The sequence below is a fragment of the Ambystoma mexicanum genome, chromosome 8, assembly GCF_040938575.1.
Source record: "Ambystoma mexicanum isolate Mex_15411 chromosome 8, UKY_AmexF1_1, whole genome shotgun sequence".
NCBI classification, from domain to species: Eukaryota; Metazoa; Chordata; class Amphibia; order Caudata; family Ambystomatidae; genus Ambystoma; species Ambystoma mexicanum.
This window is the reverse complement of record NC_090929.1, coordinates 1,433,118,537-1,433,138,103: the sequence shown is the minus strand read 5'-3', so window position 1 is coordinate 1,433,138,103 and position 19,567 is coordinate 1,433,118,537.

Below are 19,567 nucleotides of genomic sequence, written 5' to 3'. Positions count from 1 at the left end.
TAGTGTCTGTATGTAGACTTTCGGAGAGCATGCGGTTGAGGGGGTCCAAGGGCTCAAAGGTTTGTTACCCACAGTCAACTTTGTAGGAGTTAACGAAAAGCCTCTTTACCCAACCAGGAAATGTTCTTCTTGTTTCTCTGCTACAATCAAGCCTTTGCTATGTTGTTACTGCTCATGATTCCCAAGAGCAATAGTTCAGCTGGTGGCCACTTGCTGTTTCCCGCTGCTACCTTTGCACGTTGAGTGCTACTTCTGTTTCTGAAACAGAGAACAACTGTTGCCCCGTGTCCGCTCCCCACACTGGCACCTGTGTCTCAGCATGCCTACCGCATGCTGCTGATTTTGTTATTTGACAGGGGGGGGAGCCGATCAGGGGGTGACTTCTCTTTGCTACTAGCCTTGTGATTGATTTTTCAGGCTGGTACAGTCACACAGTAACTAATATAAATACTCACAGCATCCTTACTTGTTATCACACAACTGTGTGTGTGTTCGCCTAGGGAGGAGTGTCGGGTAGGCCCTTACTGTCGACCAGCCGAACGATGCCCGCCATCCCTTGATGTGGGATGGAGATTGTTGTTTGTGTCGTACATGTGCTAGACAGTCCACTTAATGGAATGGCAGATTCAACAATTCTACAATCACAGCTCCAACTCCTGCTTCGCCAGGAGCCACGGAACACAGAACACTCTGACACACTCCGCTGTGGCCGGAGTGTTTAAATGCTTAGTCCCGCCTCCTGAAAATAGAAACTGGAGATAGACTTGCCTTCCGTGTTCCAAATGCTCTGGCCCCTGCTGCAGTAAAGCTTGGTGGAGTAGTTTGTCTGAGAGTGAAGGTCTTGGAGTGTACAATGGGTGAGAAAGATGTCCTGAGTATAGAAGAGGTTCTGTTGTGCAAAGCTGGTCGTGTCGTTCCACCCGTGGAGGTATGGAAAGAACTCATGGAACTGGGTATGAAGGACATTTAGGAATGACTTTGACCAAGGACATATTTAGAGTAGATTACTGGTGGCCCGGGCTGAATACTCAGGTAGAAGGAATGGTCATGGAATTTGTCTTGTGTGGAGATTCTGATAAAATGATGAGGGAGAGCATTAAACATTGTTGACCAATAGAGTTGCCTGCCATACCTTAGGACTTTGTGGCCTTAGACATTTTGGGACCAACAACCAGCAAAAGAGGAAGAGGAAGGAGAAAGTATGTCATTGTGATGATGAGCCTTTACTCCAAATGGGTGGATGTGGTGATAGTTTACAAGGCATACACAATGGCAGTTATCAGGTTTATGGATGGAGTGTTCCAGAGAGAGGGCTATCCAAAGAAAATGTGGATGGTTAATGGGATGAAACTTACCTCGAGAATGATTAGTGATTACCTCCAAAGAGTTGGGATAGAAAACCAGAACACCTCATTAAACGGCACAAAAGCAATGGGGCGGTTGAAACGTTTAACCGCACCATAGTGCAAAGTGTCAGGATGACCGTAGGAGCTGGATTAAGTTGGGAGGATTTGGTAAAGAGGGTATTGGCGTATAGAATGTCTCCACATTCCACGACGGGCTTCGCACCCTTTGAGGTGCTGAGACAGAGGAAGCCACACGCAGTAGTTCGCCACCATGGCGAGGGAGATCTGGATATGTGGAGTGGAATCAGGAAGCTTTGAGAGAGTTGAGAAGAAGGCAGGGAATGCAAAGAGGATATATGATCATTTGAGCAGAGTAAGAAAGACTGAAGTCTCAGAGGGAGAAAGAATGTGCTTGAGAAAGCCAGGTATGGTAAAGAAGGAGCAGGTCCTTAAAAGAAAACCTTGCATTCAGTCAATTCCTACACCCCAACAATAGATTATTATTAAATAGCCAACAAACTGAGCACTGATCTCAGAGAAAGGGAATACCTGAAAAAATTGGTGTCCCGTGCATTGAAAAGAGCAAGGTATACACCCAGAGATGTGTTACTAGAACCCGAAGAGAGGGTTAGAATCACCTGTGTCACAACTTAGAGTCCCAATTCATTTCTTATTAAGAAAATGTTGAAGAAGTATTGGCCCATGATCACCACCTGCATGCCCAATATACAAACCCCTCTGTTCGCATTCAAGCGATCCAAAAACTTAAAGGACAAACTGGTTAATTCAAGATCAAAGCAGACCAGATCCAATATAAGCTACTGGGACCTACGCCCACTCACGGGACACTTCCCATGTGGCAACCGCAGAGCCTGAAAGTTTACTTCCAAAACACTTACATTTCAGATTGAGAATAAAACGTGGGAATTGAGAGTCATGTTTAACTGTAAAACCATGAACGTCATATACTGCATAGAATGCCCATGCGGCTTCAGATATGTTGGACAAACAACAAAGGCCACCCATGTTAGGATCAATGAGCACAGGTCCAGGATACAATGCAGAAACCATACGGCACCATTAGCATCCCACTTTCTGGAATTCCAACATTCTCCTGACGACCTCAAATTGTAGATTATTGATGTGATGAAAAATGTGTCCAACCCACAAAGGAGTCTTCTCAATAAAGAGGCACAGTGGATACATCGTCTCTGTACCATAGAAAGGGAAAGGGGGCTCAATGAAGAGATACCACCCTATACCTGAATTGGTGCCATTCCAATCCCTGACACGCACACAGAGTGCCTAGCAGGCCCTGGTTTATCACCACTCTGCCGACCTCTGCAGAATTTACCCTGCTAACACTATGTGCCAGCACTCCACATTAGTGCCTCTCAATCTTCCACGGACACTAATTGACTTTCTTCAGCCTACAGGATACCAGAGTGTTCCTGCAATTTATATATTACAGATACCAATTTGCACCTTGCTCTGTTTTGGACAATGCCTACACGTTTGTGTTATTTGGTGCACAATACGAGGTCTAGCAATTGTCTGCACATGCATGCTTTCTCTCGCGCCACTACACCAACATAGTAACGAAGATTATTATTGTTATCATTTTTCCTGCAGCTCCTTCAAACATTTCTGTCCCCATGATCTGACCGCTATGCACCTTTTTCTTAAGCATGGGTTGCAGGACTTCTAATTTATTGCAAGTGTACTGCAGCATGGTCAACCATGCCTCCTGCAGGGCCCATGTTTACAAGATCTTGCATGACCTTCCCTCCAAGACTCCATTATTGGTTGCCATATTGACCTAGCAACAACATTTCTGTGCACGGCTTTGGTCGCGGACTACAGCATGCTCAGACACCGGGGACAATCGATAATGTAAGCAGCAGCCCTCGCAACACATACATGGCAGCATTTGCATATACACTGCCCTGTGTGCAGCCAACTGAAGACCCACATATGCTTTTGTCCATTTTGTTATAGATCACAGCCTCTCGGGCATGTGTGCCGACACATGTTCATGACACGTTTAGAGAGCCTCCACACCAGAGAAATGCTCTGCCCACGGGACTCCTCCCAAATTGCCATGTTTTCCAGCTACAGCAAGTTGAGGTATCTTATTCCTGGATTCTTTGATCATATTGTTCTGCCTCCCCTCAGCGCATTGTTCAGCGCTTCCCAACAGCCCCGCCTTGCTTCACAGTTTGAGGCAGCAATCCAGTGCATTATATGTGGCACCCTCCCCAGGGACACCTCACGCCGGGGTAAGCAGACCACTTCTGTTGGTCTCTCTCTCTGTACCGGCAGGGAATGCTCATTAATTTCTTTACCGACTTGCCAATTTTAAGCAACTCTTCTTCTTCTTCCCAATGTTCTTGTATTTATTTTAATGGGTGAAGGGAATGCTAGAGCATGTTTTGTCCTCAAACTAGCACCTTCTTTCATAAACACATAACTTAATGCATGTGCTCACCGCCCACTTTAGGAGGGACTTAAACAAGATACAGATTCACTTTCAGTCTGATACTTTCCTTTGTTTCCCATCTGTTCCTCATGGGTCACCAAGCAAGTTCTTTTTTTTGGTCCTGAGGAAAGCGGATATTGTCACAGAGTTCCCCCCTTCTCACCTGAGACCAATCCTGGGTTTATAATTTCCTTGATGGGAAATGGACCATAATACCGGGGGGCCAATTTGTTTGGCCGTAGATGTCGGGGTAGTAATTTCGAGGACAACCAGACTTAATCTCCAACTGAATAAGAAGGCCCGGGTCTTCTTTTGGAATCCGCATATCTCTTGGTCTGTGTTCTGGCCTTCTCTAAGTGCTCTTTGGTCTCCTTATGTATGTTGATGAGTGTTTCAATCCAGGAGTCGACAGTAGGTACTGGTGTGGGTTGTGGAAGAACAGAGGGCAGAACTGATGGATGGAATCCTTGGCTGCAATAAAAGGGACTGGTCTTAACTGCTGAATGATCGGAATTGTTATAGGCGAATTCAGCCATGGATATCAGGAGCGACCAGTCATCCTGAACCTTAGTGGGAAAACATCGAAGATATTGTTCCAGAGTCTGATTAGCACGTTCTGTGGCTCCGTTGGTTTGAGGGTGATAACCTGATGAAAGAGCGCGTTGGATTCGTAATATTTGACAGAGGTGTTTCCAGAATTGTGAGACATATTGAGGTCCTCAATCGGAAATTATCTTGGAAGGAAGTCCATGAAGGCGGAATATGTGCTCCAGGAAGATTCCAGCCAGTTCAGATGAGGAGTGAACAAGTCAATGGTGACCATGATGGTGGTGTACCCTCTGGACGGCGGTAATTCCACAATGAAGTCTGTAGCGATTAATTCCCATGGCCTTGTTGGCAGTGCGGGTTGTAGCAGAAGACCCGCCGGCCTCTTGTTGTCATGTTTATTCTGACTACAGATTGCACAGGCTCAGACGTATAGTTGTACATCAGTCTTCATTTTAGGCCACCAAAATTGTCTTGGTATGAGGTGGAGGGTGTTGGTGATGCCACGATGTCTGGAGTGAAGGGTATCATGACAGAGGTTTATTATTCTTTGTTGTAATTTTTGTGTAGGATTGAGCAGAGCATTGTCCTTGAACAAATATCCTTCCTTGACTCTCAGGTTCCATTGATTCTTTCTTGAAATATTCATCCAGAGTTCAGAGGATTGGGTTTGTACTCAGATTTCTTCATGGAGATTGACTGCTTGAGCTACAGAAATCGTGTGGGGAAACATCTTATGATAGGCCTTATCTTCGGTAGTTTCATAGTCAGGCCGTTGAGATAAGGCGTCAGCAATCAAGTTTTGTGATCCAGGAACATGAGTGATATGGAACTGGTACTGGGCAAAGAAGAAGGCCCAATGAGCCTGACGACTGTTCCGACTGTAGAATTTGAAGATTTCGGTGGTCCGTGCGGACCTTGACTGGATATCTAGCTCCCAGGAGTAGATGTCGCCACTCAGTGAAGGCTTGGCGGATGGCTAAAAGTTCTTTTTCCAGGACGGAGTAGTGTGTCTCACTGAGAGTCAGGATTCGTGAAAGGTAAGCAATGGGGTATTCTAGTTTATCCTCAAATTCTTGCTTCAACACTGCTCCAATGGCGTAGTTAGAGGCATCCGTTTACACAAGGAATGGTCGATCAATGTCGGGTTGGGACAGAATGTGGGCTGGAGTAAATCTTGTCTTCAAAAGTTGGAATGCCTTATCTTGCGGAACAGAGCAGACAAAGGGGGTGTCTTTCTTCAGGAGAGCAATAATCGGTTGAACAATCTCAGAGAAGGTGGGTATAAAATTCCGGTAGAAATTGGCAAGCCCCAGGAAGGATTGAACTTGTTTCACGGATGTGGGAGCGGGCCAGGATAATATAGCCTTTACCTTTGAAGGGTCCCAATTCCCTCTGGAGTAAGGATAAATCCTAGGTAATGAACAGAAGCAACGTGAAACAGACATTTCTCGGGTTTGGCCAAGAGTTTATGTTCATGGAGTCGTTGTAGTTCTGCCTTTACATGTTCTTCATGCTTTAGAAGGTCCTTGGAGTAGATCAAAATGTCGTCCAGGTAGACGATGACTAAGAGGAATAGCATGTCTGAGAACATCCTGTCCATAAAACGTTGAAAAACTGCTGGGGCATTAGCTAATCCAAAGGGCATGACCAGATATTCAAAGTGACCAAAGGGTGTTCTGAATGCTGTTTTCCATTCGTCTCCTTCCCGGATACGAATCAAATGATAGGCACCGCGGAGGTCCAGTTTCGTGAAAATCACAGCACCTCTGACCGCTTCCAGGATATCCGAGATTAAGGGTAAAGGGTACCGGACCTTGAGGGTGCATTGATTTAATCCACGATAATCGAGGCAGGGTCTGAGTTCCTTAGTGTCCTTCTTAGGAACAAAGAACAATGAAGCTCCGGCTGGAGATTTTGAAGGTCTTATGGTGCCATTCTCAAGGTTGGTATCCAAGTATTCTTGAGGGCCTTTTTCTCAGGTTCGGAAAGGATGAACATCCTGCCAAAGGGAATCACTGCTGAGGGATCCGTATCTATGGGGCAGTCTTCAGGCCTGTGAGGGGGTAAGGCCTGGACTATGGCAGTTGAGAACACATCAACAAATCCCTGATAGACCTTAGGAACCTGCACGATATTGGAAACCATGAGAGGTGCTTGATGGTCTATTGGTGATTCTTTGGAAGGGGTCAAGGAGGGATCCAGGATTAGATAGTGAGACACACAAAACTCTGAGCCGAGGAATAGTGATCCTGCTGTCCAATTGATATATGGATTGTGTTTCTGTAACCAGGGCATGCCCAGTACCATGGGGTAATGAGCTGACTTAATAATGTCGAATCGAATCTGCTCTTGGTGGTGGTTAATTGAAAGCTGGATCTCTTTGGTCTGCAGGCTTATGGGCCCCGAAGTGAGGGGTCTTTCATCGATCGCTTCCACCAGCTGCATGATGCTTCGTGTTTCGTATGGGATGTGGTGACTAAAAATCCAATCATGATCAATGAATATTCCCATAGCCCCGCAGTCTACCAAAGCCAAAACAGGATAGGTCTTATTCCCAGAGGTTGATAGAAAGGCCCATAGTATCACTAGATTGTTTTGTCCAGGAGAGTTCAAGGATGGAATTGATATGGAGCAAACATCTCTCTCCCGAAGCCCTGCTCCACCTAGGATCGGGAGTTGGCGTTTCCAAAACGCTGAGGAGGGGCCAGAGGGCATTCTCTAACCAAGTGTTTGTCTGAGGCACAGTACATGCACAACCCCGTATTAATCCTTCTCATCCTTTCTTGCGGGGATATGGGTCCGTGGAAGGCTGCATGGGTTCTGGTTCGGTGACTGATCCTGGGTTTGTGTCAGATTTGGAGGTACTCTCAAAGGACACCTTCGGAGGGTTTAGATTTTTTCTTCTCTGCCTTCCTTTCCTGGATGCGAAAGTCTATTTGCATGGCAAGGTCCATAAGAGCCTGGAATGAGTTTGGTCGGGCCACTCTGGCTAACTCATCTTTAATCTCCTCATTTAGTCCTCTCCTGAAAAGGGTAAAACTTGCCTCCGGAGACCAATCAGCTTCCTTGACCAATTGCTTGAATCGGGTTACATACGTGAGCACATCCTGGGATCCCTGCTGAAAGTCTAAGAGGCGTTCCTGGGCAGTAAAGACCTGCTCTGGGCGATCAAACATGGTCTTTAGGGCCCGTATGAAACCATCGTAGTCATCTAGGAGAGCGTCGCCGGAGTTAACTAGGGGTGTATCCCAGGTTAAAGCATTTCCGGAAAGGTGAGAGATTATGAAACCCACCTTAGCCCTCGGAGTGGAAAAGTAATAGGGCTTAAATGTAAAGTGAACCAAACATGAGTCCATCAGTAACACACTTTCTTTTGCGGCTGAATCACGGGATAGAACTAATTGCTTGAGAGCAGCGTTTTCCGCCTTTAAATTCTGCACCTCAGTGGTTAATTCTTGCATACCTCGCATCAGGTCCTGGACGGCCGCTTCCATGTCGACTTCGAGTGCGGTCGGTAGGCATCTCAAACTGTCACAGAGTTCCCCCCTTCTCACCTGAGACCGATCCTTGCTGGACTCTGTGGGCGGTGTCTTCTTGCGGACAGACCTGGACTTGAATAAGACTGAGCGAGTTTCTTCCGACTCCAGCGTGGGTTTAAGATTCCGGGATGCAGCAATCCGGGGATCCGGGAAACGAAGAAGACGTGCTCAATGGCGCACAAGTCCAGGAAGCAAGAGGAAAGGGAAAGGGGCAAGGAATGGAAGTAGAAAAGCTATGAACCAGGAAAGCAATACAGCGAACTACGGAGCACACGTCTGATCGCTACTTGGCAATAGCATTGAGACGCGCGGAGCCGCGGGGGTGCGGTCTATTAGTAGAATACATTACGTCCAACGTATAGACCGCGGAAGGCGTGTCACGCTGGATGGCCATGTTGGGAATGTCAGGGAATGCAAGGCCCATTGCGATAAGGACCAGGAAGACCAAAAGGGGTGCATCCTGTGGGCCATGACAGATATATCCATACAAGACCGCTGAAACGTACCGCCCCAGCATCTTGATGAAATCATGCTTTTGGGCTGCGCTTGTCAGCTTCACACCAGCGCACTACTTAGACCCCTGAAGTATTGATATCAAATTTACGTGACAACGTGAGAAGTAAAACTTACTAGTTGTCAGCTATTGAGGCAATACAATTTGTAATGCTTATAGCTATCTTTGATGCAGTATTGATTGTACTTATTAAGATTTACTGTCAATTTGGGATCTACATGTGTGTAACGGTTTCGAAATTCTGTTTTGTTCTCTTTGTTTGCCTTCTTTCTCTTTTAAGCCATATCTGTTTAATAGTTGTACCTTTTGCAGGCCTTGCCTGATACCCTTTTTTTGCACATATTTCTGTGTACAATAATTTGTGAAAAATGTGTCTTTTCAATTTAATTATATTTAATAAATGTATGGAAAGTGATAACTTCAGAGACATAGGGCAGTAATGGAAAAACAATGCCGGTAAGGGAATACCGGCACCGCATACCGATCCGGCCTATTACAAGTCGACAACCCGGTATCAGCGCCACCGCTGAGACCGTGCTCCCCGTACCGGCATGCGCGCGGCCCTTCGGGCTAGTAATACCGGGATGCCTTTAACAGGAGGACATCACAAGTCACATGGACATGCAACTACTGGCATCACAAAGATGGTAATAAGGGATACCGCAATGCCGGCATCACTGGCATCGCATATCACCCGCTAACAGCAATGTGCAGTGTTCCCAACTGCCACAGGTGCACACAATCAGCACAGGTGGAGGCAATGGAGTCTGGCCCAGCACAAAAGGAGCACACCCACACACCACACCCCTTCCCACACAAAAATGATCCCACTTGCAGTTGCGATATTGGGGCTGGAGGACATGCTTGCATTGCTACACCATGAGCAACAACTACAACAGGCACCACAGAGGAGACACAGGAGGAGAATGAGGGTGAGACAGGTACAGCAAGTCCCACCAGTGCAGCCAGTGGTACCATACAGGCAGGCTCCAATCCCTCACATCAGAGCCAGTCCTTTCAACCTAACCCCTAAGCAGATCCACACCCTGTACCGCCTGGACTGGGACACCATTACCACCATTGTGATGTGGACATGATACACAATGACATTGTCAGCCTGATTGAAATATGCACCACCATCCCCCCTCTACTGAAGGTAGTGTCTGTGCTCCACTTCCTGGCCACAGGCACCTACCAGCACACAGTGGAGCAGATGCCTGGCATATCACAACCTTTTTTTTTCACGCATGCTTAACCAAGTGCTGGATGCTCTCCTGAAGCACTCAAGTGACTAAATATCCCTACCACATACTGCCCAGGAGATCTGTGACACAAAAGTTGGCTTCCATGCACTGGCAGGCATGCCAAATTGTATTGGTGCCCTCGACTGCACCCATGTGGAATTAGTGGTCCCACATGCCATGGAGGTGGCGTACCGCAATGATAAGCTATACCAATCCGTCAATGTGTAGATGATATGTGTCTCCAGCAAGTTCATCAGACATTGTTGTGCCCAATATCTCGGATCAACTCATGATTCAATGGTCCTGCGGAACTCTGAGCGACATGCTGGACGACATGCCTTCTCTGCTTGGTAAGTTGCATGACAGACACATGGCAGTGTAATAGGGGGAGGGAGATGCACACACCACCCGGTTGTGATTGGGGTGGTGACTGGATAATGCCAATACTGCAAAACATTGTGCACCAAAGCATCCCAAACTGAACATCACACCTAAAACACATAGAAATGATGGAATCTGCACACCAATGACAATATGCCTGACTTGCAACCAGCCCACATCCCACAACACATCCAACAACAACACAACACATCCACTGCACATCATTAGACCTTACCCTCTGTAATACAATGCAGCAACATGCTGTGAGTTTGCACAATATGAATGACCGCAGCAAAACACAACACAGGACATGCATCCATGAGTGCGCACAAATCAATTCCACCAAGGGAATACACTGCTTGTCACTGGCCCACCACCACAGTAGCACTGCATGTCACCATGGGAATTATAAGCACTGAATGACTAATCATGATGAGACTTGTGGAAATGCTGCTAGTAACAAAACATACAAATCACTCCACATCACATAGATGATAGCAAATACAGCGGTAGGCATCCACAGTGCATGAACATCAGCAAGGAAGTGGACACCCTGCATCATCTGGACGACTCAACCCACACCTGTAGACCATGGGACAGCACACATTGTGGTAAATTAAAATGTGTGCATACATCAAGGGACATGTGCATGTACACAACAAATATCTGCAGGCATGAGAGTAATAAGTACAGGTGTCATGTTAGGAATTGACTCACACATACCTTATTTTGCACCCATGCAGGTGATGCTGGCTATCCCTTGAAACCTTGGCTCCTCACCCCTGTCCGGAACCTGCAGAACAGGCACGAAGAGGACTACAATGGGCCCATACCCGTACCCGTGTGGTGATCGAGCAGACCTTTGGCCTGTTGAAGGCACGGTTTCGCTACCTCAGCAGGTCGGGTGGGGCACTCCTGTACGGGCATGAGAAGGTGGCCAAGATCATCATGGCATGTGCATTCGACGGAACGTGCCTCTGCCCCCTGAAATTGAACAGCAACCACCAGGTGAGGATGAAGATGATGAAGAAGAAGGGGTTGTACATCAGCCAGGTGGCGATGCACAGGAGGGACCTGCTGTGCGCCAGTCTGTGATAGGCCAACATTTCTAAGGCACATGGATGCAGAGGGTGCCATGGATGTGGGACTCTAGCCACTGGGTGTAGGGGTACATGGACACTGTGCACTGTAAACCAATAAAGCACACATACACAATAACCAATGTCCACTCATGTGAGTTTTTGGTACACAACGGGTGTATTGAACAGGTGATATGAACAAAGTCCTTAACCCTCCACCTCACACACACACCCTCCCCCTCTTCCCTCCCCCTACCCCACATCTCCCCCACAGCCCCCCTCCGCCCACAACTCCCCCTCCCACCACAACTTCCCCACACAACCCCTCCCCTGTCCCTCTCCCCCCACGACTCCCCCTCACATGGTGTGCAATGGTATGCAACATGAGTCTAAATTAGTCCAGACATGTAGGCTGCCCCTGCTACTTGTGTACTCTGTCAGCCTCCGGGGGCATCATGTCACTACACCGCGTGGTGCGCCAGAACTTGCACAGGGGGCTCGTCTGGGTGGAGCTGGCCGATGACCCTGTGCCCGCATGCTCCACTGTCGGGGCAGGGTGCTGAGCTTCCAAGGCATTGGCAATCCTGGCCAGGACCTGCCTCACTGCTGACAGTTCCTCACATATGCACATGGTGCTTGACTCATGGCCCCTTTCGTGGCTGCAGTGTTCTCACGGGCCTCCTGCCTTGTCAGGGCACCATCTGAAATGTACTGTTTCACAATCACTGTCAGCTCCTGCTGCTGCCCCTCTATTTCTGCCATGCACAAGTCTCGGTCCCGGACCCCTGCTGAGGTGGATGGGACATCTGCCAATGGGGCCCAATGCAGTTGGGCCCTCTGTGGGGCTCCAGGCCTCTGGTATTGGCTCTGCTCCAGACTGGTCGAGCGTGGTGCTTTTGGGGGAGCTCATTGGGGTGTGCTGGGGTGTTTGCTCAGGGTTGGGTGTGCCTACCACTTCCGTTGACAGGTTGTCGTCCTCAGGGACACATACCTCAAACTGGCACTGTCCCTCATCGCCACTCTCGGCACTGTGGCAGCTGCCTCCCCCACAGAGCTGTTTGCAGCAGACAGGGTCCCAACTGCCACTGGCTCAGGTTCAGTGGATTCCACCAGTATAGCCACTATTGGTATTGCGGCTGTCCTTTGCCGCCCCTGTGCCTTGCCATCCTGTGTCAGCTTTGCCTTTGGTGGCTGTTGTTGCTTGCCTAGTCCCTTAAATGTGAAAGGCCTGTTGTCGTCTTCCCTGCCCTTGGCCTTCTTTGATTGAGTTGTGGACTGTGCAGCTGTGTCCTCAGCATCTCTGTCGGAATCTGAGCCTGTCAGGGACCGAGAGAGGGACGGCATCAGTGATGGTTGTACATGCATTATGCATACATTGGTATTATAGAAGTTGTACACATTTGATGATTTGCTGTCTTGGAGTTGTGACATACAGGTTGCTTGCTATATGGGGGGTTATTCAGGCATACGTCTGGTTCGCACATGTGTAAGGTGGTGTATGCTGTGTGACATGCCTTTGTGTTGTGGACTGTGTGCAGTGTGACACATGCTGTTTGTGGGGTGTGTCTCAAGTATGGTATTGGCATTCTGCATGCATGTAGATGTGAAAGTTCTGGTGCCAGCATCTAGGCAGTGCTGTGTCCATGTGTGAGTGATGGCCCAGGTATTGGCTCATGTCACTGTCACATTTGTGGCCCATCGTCATACTTTGCATTCCAGTGGTTTGTGTGGACACTCACCTCCATCTGCCGATGACGGCACTCCACGTTCCATGTCTCCCACTCTCTCTATCGCCTCCATGCCAATGGTGCTTGCACAGCTTTCTTCCCATCGGGTGAGCTTTATGGGGGAGTTGGACCCGCCGCCTGTAGCCAGACCCAGGCTCCGATTTGCAGATAGGATATTGCGCACACGGAGGGGCAGGTCATCCCACCTTTATTTGACATCCTTGATGGAGCAGGGGTGGTGCCGACCTAACTGACCTTCTGGGCCACTTCCTCCCATACTTCTTTTTTCTTTAGCTGGGAAGCTCGCCTCAGGTCTGATGTAAACACCACGTCTCCATTCTGGGCCAGAGTGTCTGCCAGCATGTTTAACTCATCTTCAGAGAAGCGCTCTTTTCACTGGCGGGATGCTCCTTTTTTAATGGCCTTTGGCATTGTGCTGGAGGTGTAGCTGAAGATGTAGCTGGTGTTGTGTGGATCCAGGTCCTGTGTCTCGAGGATTGCAATGGATTGTGTTTTCAAGATGGCCGCCGTAGCATTTCCCATTCCGGCGTGATGACATTACTTCCGGTTCTGGTATTGCCGGACCCGTTATTGCCGGTGCCCATTATTTAGGGTTGGACGAAGGCGGAGGAGGTGTCAGTGATTTGCATGATGCTGCTAACGGGGGTTTTAGGGTAATTTACGGCATGCCGGTAAAGATGATACCAGCGTGCCGCTACACGCGTGCACGCATTCTCGTAATTGTCCGCTGTTCACAGCATCAGTGCTACCAGGACACGGTATTGCCTCCATGCCGGCAAGGTTTGCTTTTTACCGTGAATCTCGTAATGAGGCCCATAGTATATTGTGTTTTGTTTTGATAGATACAGAACAACAAGAAGTGCTCCCAGGATAACTGAGGAGCAAGACGTGTAAAAGAATCTTGTTAACTGTTTACACTTAGTTTCACATTTAGTGATCCATTGCGCTAGAACAATACTGTCTAGTTTGCCTGTCAGGACACCTTTGTTGTAGTATGCTTATGTTGCCCTAGTCCTTGACAGAGAAGGGGCTGCCCCTCACGTGTACCAGTGTATGTCTGTTACAACTAGTGGTTGAGAGATATGTGAACGGGGAATCCTAAAGTGATATTTCATACGTACCCTGTTGTACATGACACCTGAAGTAACGTCAGGTATATGCAGCTATGTCATTCACCAATATGCACTAACATCATGAAGATAGGGTTCATGAAAATGCCATGAACAAATGCCGCATATCCTCAATTAACTGTTACTGTCACCTGAGCCCTTTGTCCTTGCTGGTGATTCTGGATACCAACGGCTCATGTGGGTTATAACACCTGTGCACAATCCACTCACACCACAGGAGGTGGCCTACAATTAGGCACACATCCGGACCAGGCTGTGCATTGGGCAGACCTTTGGCACACTGAAGGAACTTTTCCAGTGTCTCCACTTGACTGGAGGGGCACTGATGTATAGCCCAGAGAAGATGGGGCACATCTCCATAGTCTGTGTCATGCTGCACAAAATGAGCTTCAGGTGACGTGCCTCTGCTACCAGATGTGGACATTGCTCCCCCAGAGGGCAACGGAACACATCCTGGGGAAATACGGCCATGCAGTCAGCGTGAGTATGGAAGGGAGGGCCCTCTGAAGCAGCAAACAATCATTCTTTTCTTTTAGACACATTTCTTTGCACCAACATCACTCAGTTGTACATATCTATGTATTAAATTGTACACTCACACTCAAAAAGCATTGTCCTTGCATGTGTTAAGGTTTACAAGTGATTTATTCAGTAAAGTGCAAAAAACCCATCCCCTCATCAAACCCACATTCCCAACAACATCAACTCAGCACACCCACATCCCCAACTACATCCCTTCCCCACACCCTCCTCCCCAAAATCATCCCCTCCCCACACCCTCATCCCTAGCACCATCCCCTCCGCACACCATCATCCCTAGCACCACACCCTCATCACCAAGACCATCCCCTTTCTGCACCTTTGTGGTGTGCTACTATATTTTCCTCTTGCCACCTCTTTGGTTTGGAGTGGTGGGATGACTGATGCGCCGCTGCAAGTGCGTTGGTGGTTTTCTAGCAAGTCCCTCTGTTGGGGGGCCGAGACTGAAGTGGTTGGTCACTACCCAGACTGTGCTGGAGGGGGAGGATCATGGCCTGTTACATGTTTTAATTTGTTGCAGACATATGCTCTGCCAACTCCTGCACCATTTGGCTCATCAGAGCCATACCTGCTGTTTCATTAGTTGCACGCTGACACAGGCCATCAAGGGCATTTGCCGCCCTCCTGAAGGCACCCTGCCCTGCGTCTCACATTGCCTGGGAGTGGCCCAGTTGTTCCTGGGCGATCCTTTCCATTCTTTCCTGGCGCTGATCAATCTGTAAGAGTCTCTTTCAGATGGCATTCAGGGTGTGTTGGGAAAATGTGCTGTGTGTGACATACCAATGCCTCCCCTTAGAGCTAGAAGCCTCTTCTCCATCCACATCTTCATCCACTGGAGGGGATTCAGTGTCCTCTGGATGATGCAAATACAAGTCATGCGAGCAGATAAGGGGCAGGGACTGGTGTGTAGAGGTGAGATGCCGAGCAGGTTAGAGGAGTACATGGCAATATAGCTTACTGAGGCAGCTGCAGTTGTAGTGGCAGTGGTGGCAGGCAGGTTTTCTGTGACTTGCGCAGTGGCCTACCAAACGTCTCACTGGTGTCTGTGGTTGGGTAGGTGCTTTGCACCACAGACTCTGTGCAAACACTGGTAGGAGGTGGCAGGGTGGTAGGTGCACCTGCAGACTCTCCAATACCTGATGTTGGTGCCACTACTGTATCAGATGTTCTTGTACCCCAAGAGGTGGCTGCTGTGGTACCCTTGGAGCTCCTGGAGGTGTTCTTGAGCAAAATTCCCTCCCTGGGAGCTGGAACGCTGGACTGTGCTGCATGTGCTGATGACCTATTGCCACTTGCAGTTGTGCCAGCTGTGCTCGGGTCTTCCATAGTCTCTTGGCTGCTTTGTGTGCTTGTTGGGAGACTTGAAACATGGCATGATTACTCATGTTGAAATATTGTCTGGTATGATTTCATGCAGTGTAGCACTGAGGTACTGTGAACACTGGGTGTGCAGGGCACTATGGTCGCATGAGGGCATACTCACATTGCAGCCGGCATCACATGTAACTGGCTTGGTGATTGGTTTAAGTACTCCACTGATGGGAATGTCTACCTTGGCTGGCCTGTAGACTCATGGGTGTCACTGTTGTGCAAGGCCATGGGTGCCCATGTAGAGCTGCCCTGCTACCCATCATGGTGTCAGTGTGTCATCTAGTTGTATATACTGTTCGTAGAGGCTTTGCTGCTACTGATCTGTTGCACTTGTCTGCAGATTTATAACAACAGCAGATATTGGATGTGTGCCCTGTGTTAAGTGGGCCATGGGCCTCTGTCTTACATGTGATGTGCATACATGGTTATTGTGAATACTGCCATGTAGAGGCTGGTTATGTATTCTGTGTTTAAATTTCAGTCAATGATACTTGCTGTTGGATGTTTGTGATGTATGTCCTACCTGCAGAGCCTTATCCTTCTCTATGGTGGGTCGTTTTGGGGGTTGATACCTGCTATGGCTCCTGGTTTACTGTCCTGAAGTGTTTGATGTGTTTCTTGTGCTTGGGCTGCAATTGTGTAGATATTCTATGGGGGTTTGTGTGACATGGGTCCACGGGTCACTCATATGCTCACCAAGGTCTTCCTGTCTGCCAGCTCTTACATCTGCCTATCCGACACCCTCCTGGCCCAGGTAGAGTATACTGCTCAATGTTTCCTCCCAGGGATGAGTTGCAGCGTCTTCACTTTCCCCCCTACAGTGTCTGTTGTCTGCACACAGTGGTTGGATATGAGGTTGCGGACCATGGCTTTCAGGTCATTTCACCTCTTTCTGAAGGTCCTTAAAGTCCCGTGGAACATTCCCACCAGCGGCCTCCTTATCCTGGATCATGCTCCAGGTGATGATTTTGCACTAGCGGGATATCTTACAGTACTGTGACCCATAAAGATCCTTCGAACGGGCCACTACCGGCTTAATAAGCACAGAGTGCTCTTGCTCTGAGAATTGTACTTGTGAAGCAGCATTTTGGGCACCTTCCCTTTCCCTTTGCCTCCTGAAATGTTTGGGATGATTTTCAGGGTCGGGTGACAATTCCAAACTGGTGATTTTAAGTGGATTGAGTTTTTAAAGATGGCCGCTGCAGGACTTCCTATTCACATCGAGACCGTTTTTCATTTGTCTGCAATTCTACAAGCGAAATTAAACTATGGTAATTCTGCCAATTTACAGCTGTAAAGGTAATTCTGCTGAAAATTGGCAGAATTACTCCTGAACTTTACTTTACTGTAATAATTATCCAAGACAGAATTCTGTTTGTATTTTTTATGTACAAAATGGTTTCTTACAAACCTGATACATATCACCCCAAAAGAAAAAACATACAATCATAACTCTTAAAATCATTAAAATGCAATTTTACATTTATTCATAAAATGTATATATAAATTCAGAAATGTCCATTTGATATAATCTACTAATATAATTCTATCTACGAAGCATTCTTATGTTCGTCAGTCATCGATCATTTTGTTGAGCTTTCATTCGAAAATATTGCACGTTTTCAAGAAGTGAACCATTCCAATTAACAAGGAGGAAGGTGAACCTTGCAAAAGATATCTCCAGAAAGTTGTCGAGTTCAGTGAGTCATTGGAGTGAACAAACTTTGAAAAGTGATCATTTCTTAGTGGCTGGAGTACCTTACAATGAATCAGTAAGTGCTTTAGAGTTTCTACCACTATACAGCAATATCTACATACAGAAGGACTGGATTATCACAGAGTATGTCAATCTGCCCTTCAAATTGAGATAATATGATCTCAGTCTTTTTTTGAAAGTCAGCTAATTATCCTCTTTCTTTTTGTCATTGAATTTCGCCGAATAAGGTGTTATAAATCAAATTTATTACACCCATCATACAATTGTTCATTGGTTCAAATAACAACCAGTGTGTTGTAACCATGTCAATTGCATTTGTTATGGAAAAAATACCGACCGGTTAATGGCAACCATGTGTGTTACATCTATTCTGTTATAAGAAACAGTTTAGATCCCATTCTCCATTCATTCCTTGTAGGACCAATGTGTCAAGTTTGATCAATCCAAAAGGCCTCTCTCTATTGTCTTCTCTTTTTCATGTCGATCCGCAGGTTGGGAGCCTCGATCACTTCTAAGGCCTGGAATCTAAACTGTGCCCTCACTGTGATTTTTCTCATTAAAATGTCTTGCCATGGATGAATTGATGCGTTTGTTTCTTATGCAAGATTTGTGTTTGTTCATTCTTACTCTTAGTTTACGGGTAGTTTCACCCACGTAATATATGCTGCATGGGCAGCGTATACAATATATGCTGTTCTCTGTTTTGCAAGTCGTGAAAGCATTTCACCCTGATTTTTTTCTCTTGTGTATGGATGCAATACTACTCATCCTTTAATTGGATTATTGCAATTACTGCAATTAAGGCATGGGTATGGCCGGGTTGTTTGTGTTTAATGGTCTTCTGTCTATCATCTCTGTTGTTCACAAGTAAATCCCTTAAGTTGATTGTCCTCTGATATGCCAAAACTGTTTAGTCATGAACAGGTCTCTGGTCCTATCATCGTTGGTAAGAATTGGCCAGTGCTTGTTGATGCACCTCTTTATCTGTGAGCTCTGAGTGGGAAATTTCGATACGTATACAATCACAGGTGCTTCAGTTTTTGATTTGTGTGCCAAAGTGCTTGCTCTTGATTTGGTAGCTACTTTGTCAAATGCCTTCTTCAAGTCTTCCTCAGGGTAACCTCGGTCTTGTAATTTCCTATGCAGTTGCTCTAGTTCTTTCTCGGGTTCTTCTTGATCACTTATAATTCTCTTCAAGCAGAGCATTTGACCATAGGGTAGATTTCGAAGGTTGTTTTGGGGGTGAAAACTCAACCAATGTAAAAGGTTGTTTCTGTCCATAGGTTTGACATATAATGAAGTGGTAATCTGTTGATTGTTCACATTAACCTTGACATCTCAATAGTGGATCCCGGGGTTGCCTATTTCAGCAATGAATTGTATGTGCTGGTCTATGTTGTTGATGTACAGAAGAAACTGGTTATGTGATTCTCTCGAGTCTTGCCATATGCTGAAAACATTGTTGATATAGCGTAGCCAAATATTCAATTTGTCCTTCCATTGCATCTTCTCTAGGATATGGATGGTCTCGAAATGGTGCATGAATGCATTTGCGTATGATGGAGCCATGGTAGCCCCCATGGCGGTTCCTGATACCTGGAGGTAGTATTCTTTATTGTGCATGAAATATGAGTTTGTTGCGATGAAGGTGAGTAGAGATAGTAAAAACTCCAAAGCTGCTCCTATTTCGCCTTCTTGTAGAAGGAGCCATTCGACTGCCTCCTGACCATGGTCATGCGGAATGCTAGTGTACGGGCTGTTTACATCGATGGTAAATAAAATGTCTCTTTCTGCAAGTTGGACGCCTTCAAGAATGTTCAGGAAATGGGTACTGTCTTTTACATATGTGCATGTCTTTTGGATTATTGGCTGTAGAAAGTAATCAATGTATGTGCCTAGCAGTTGTAATAGTTCTCCCTTGCTGACACTA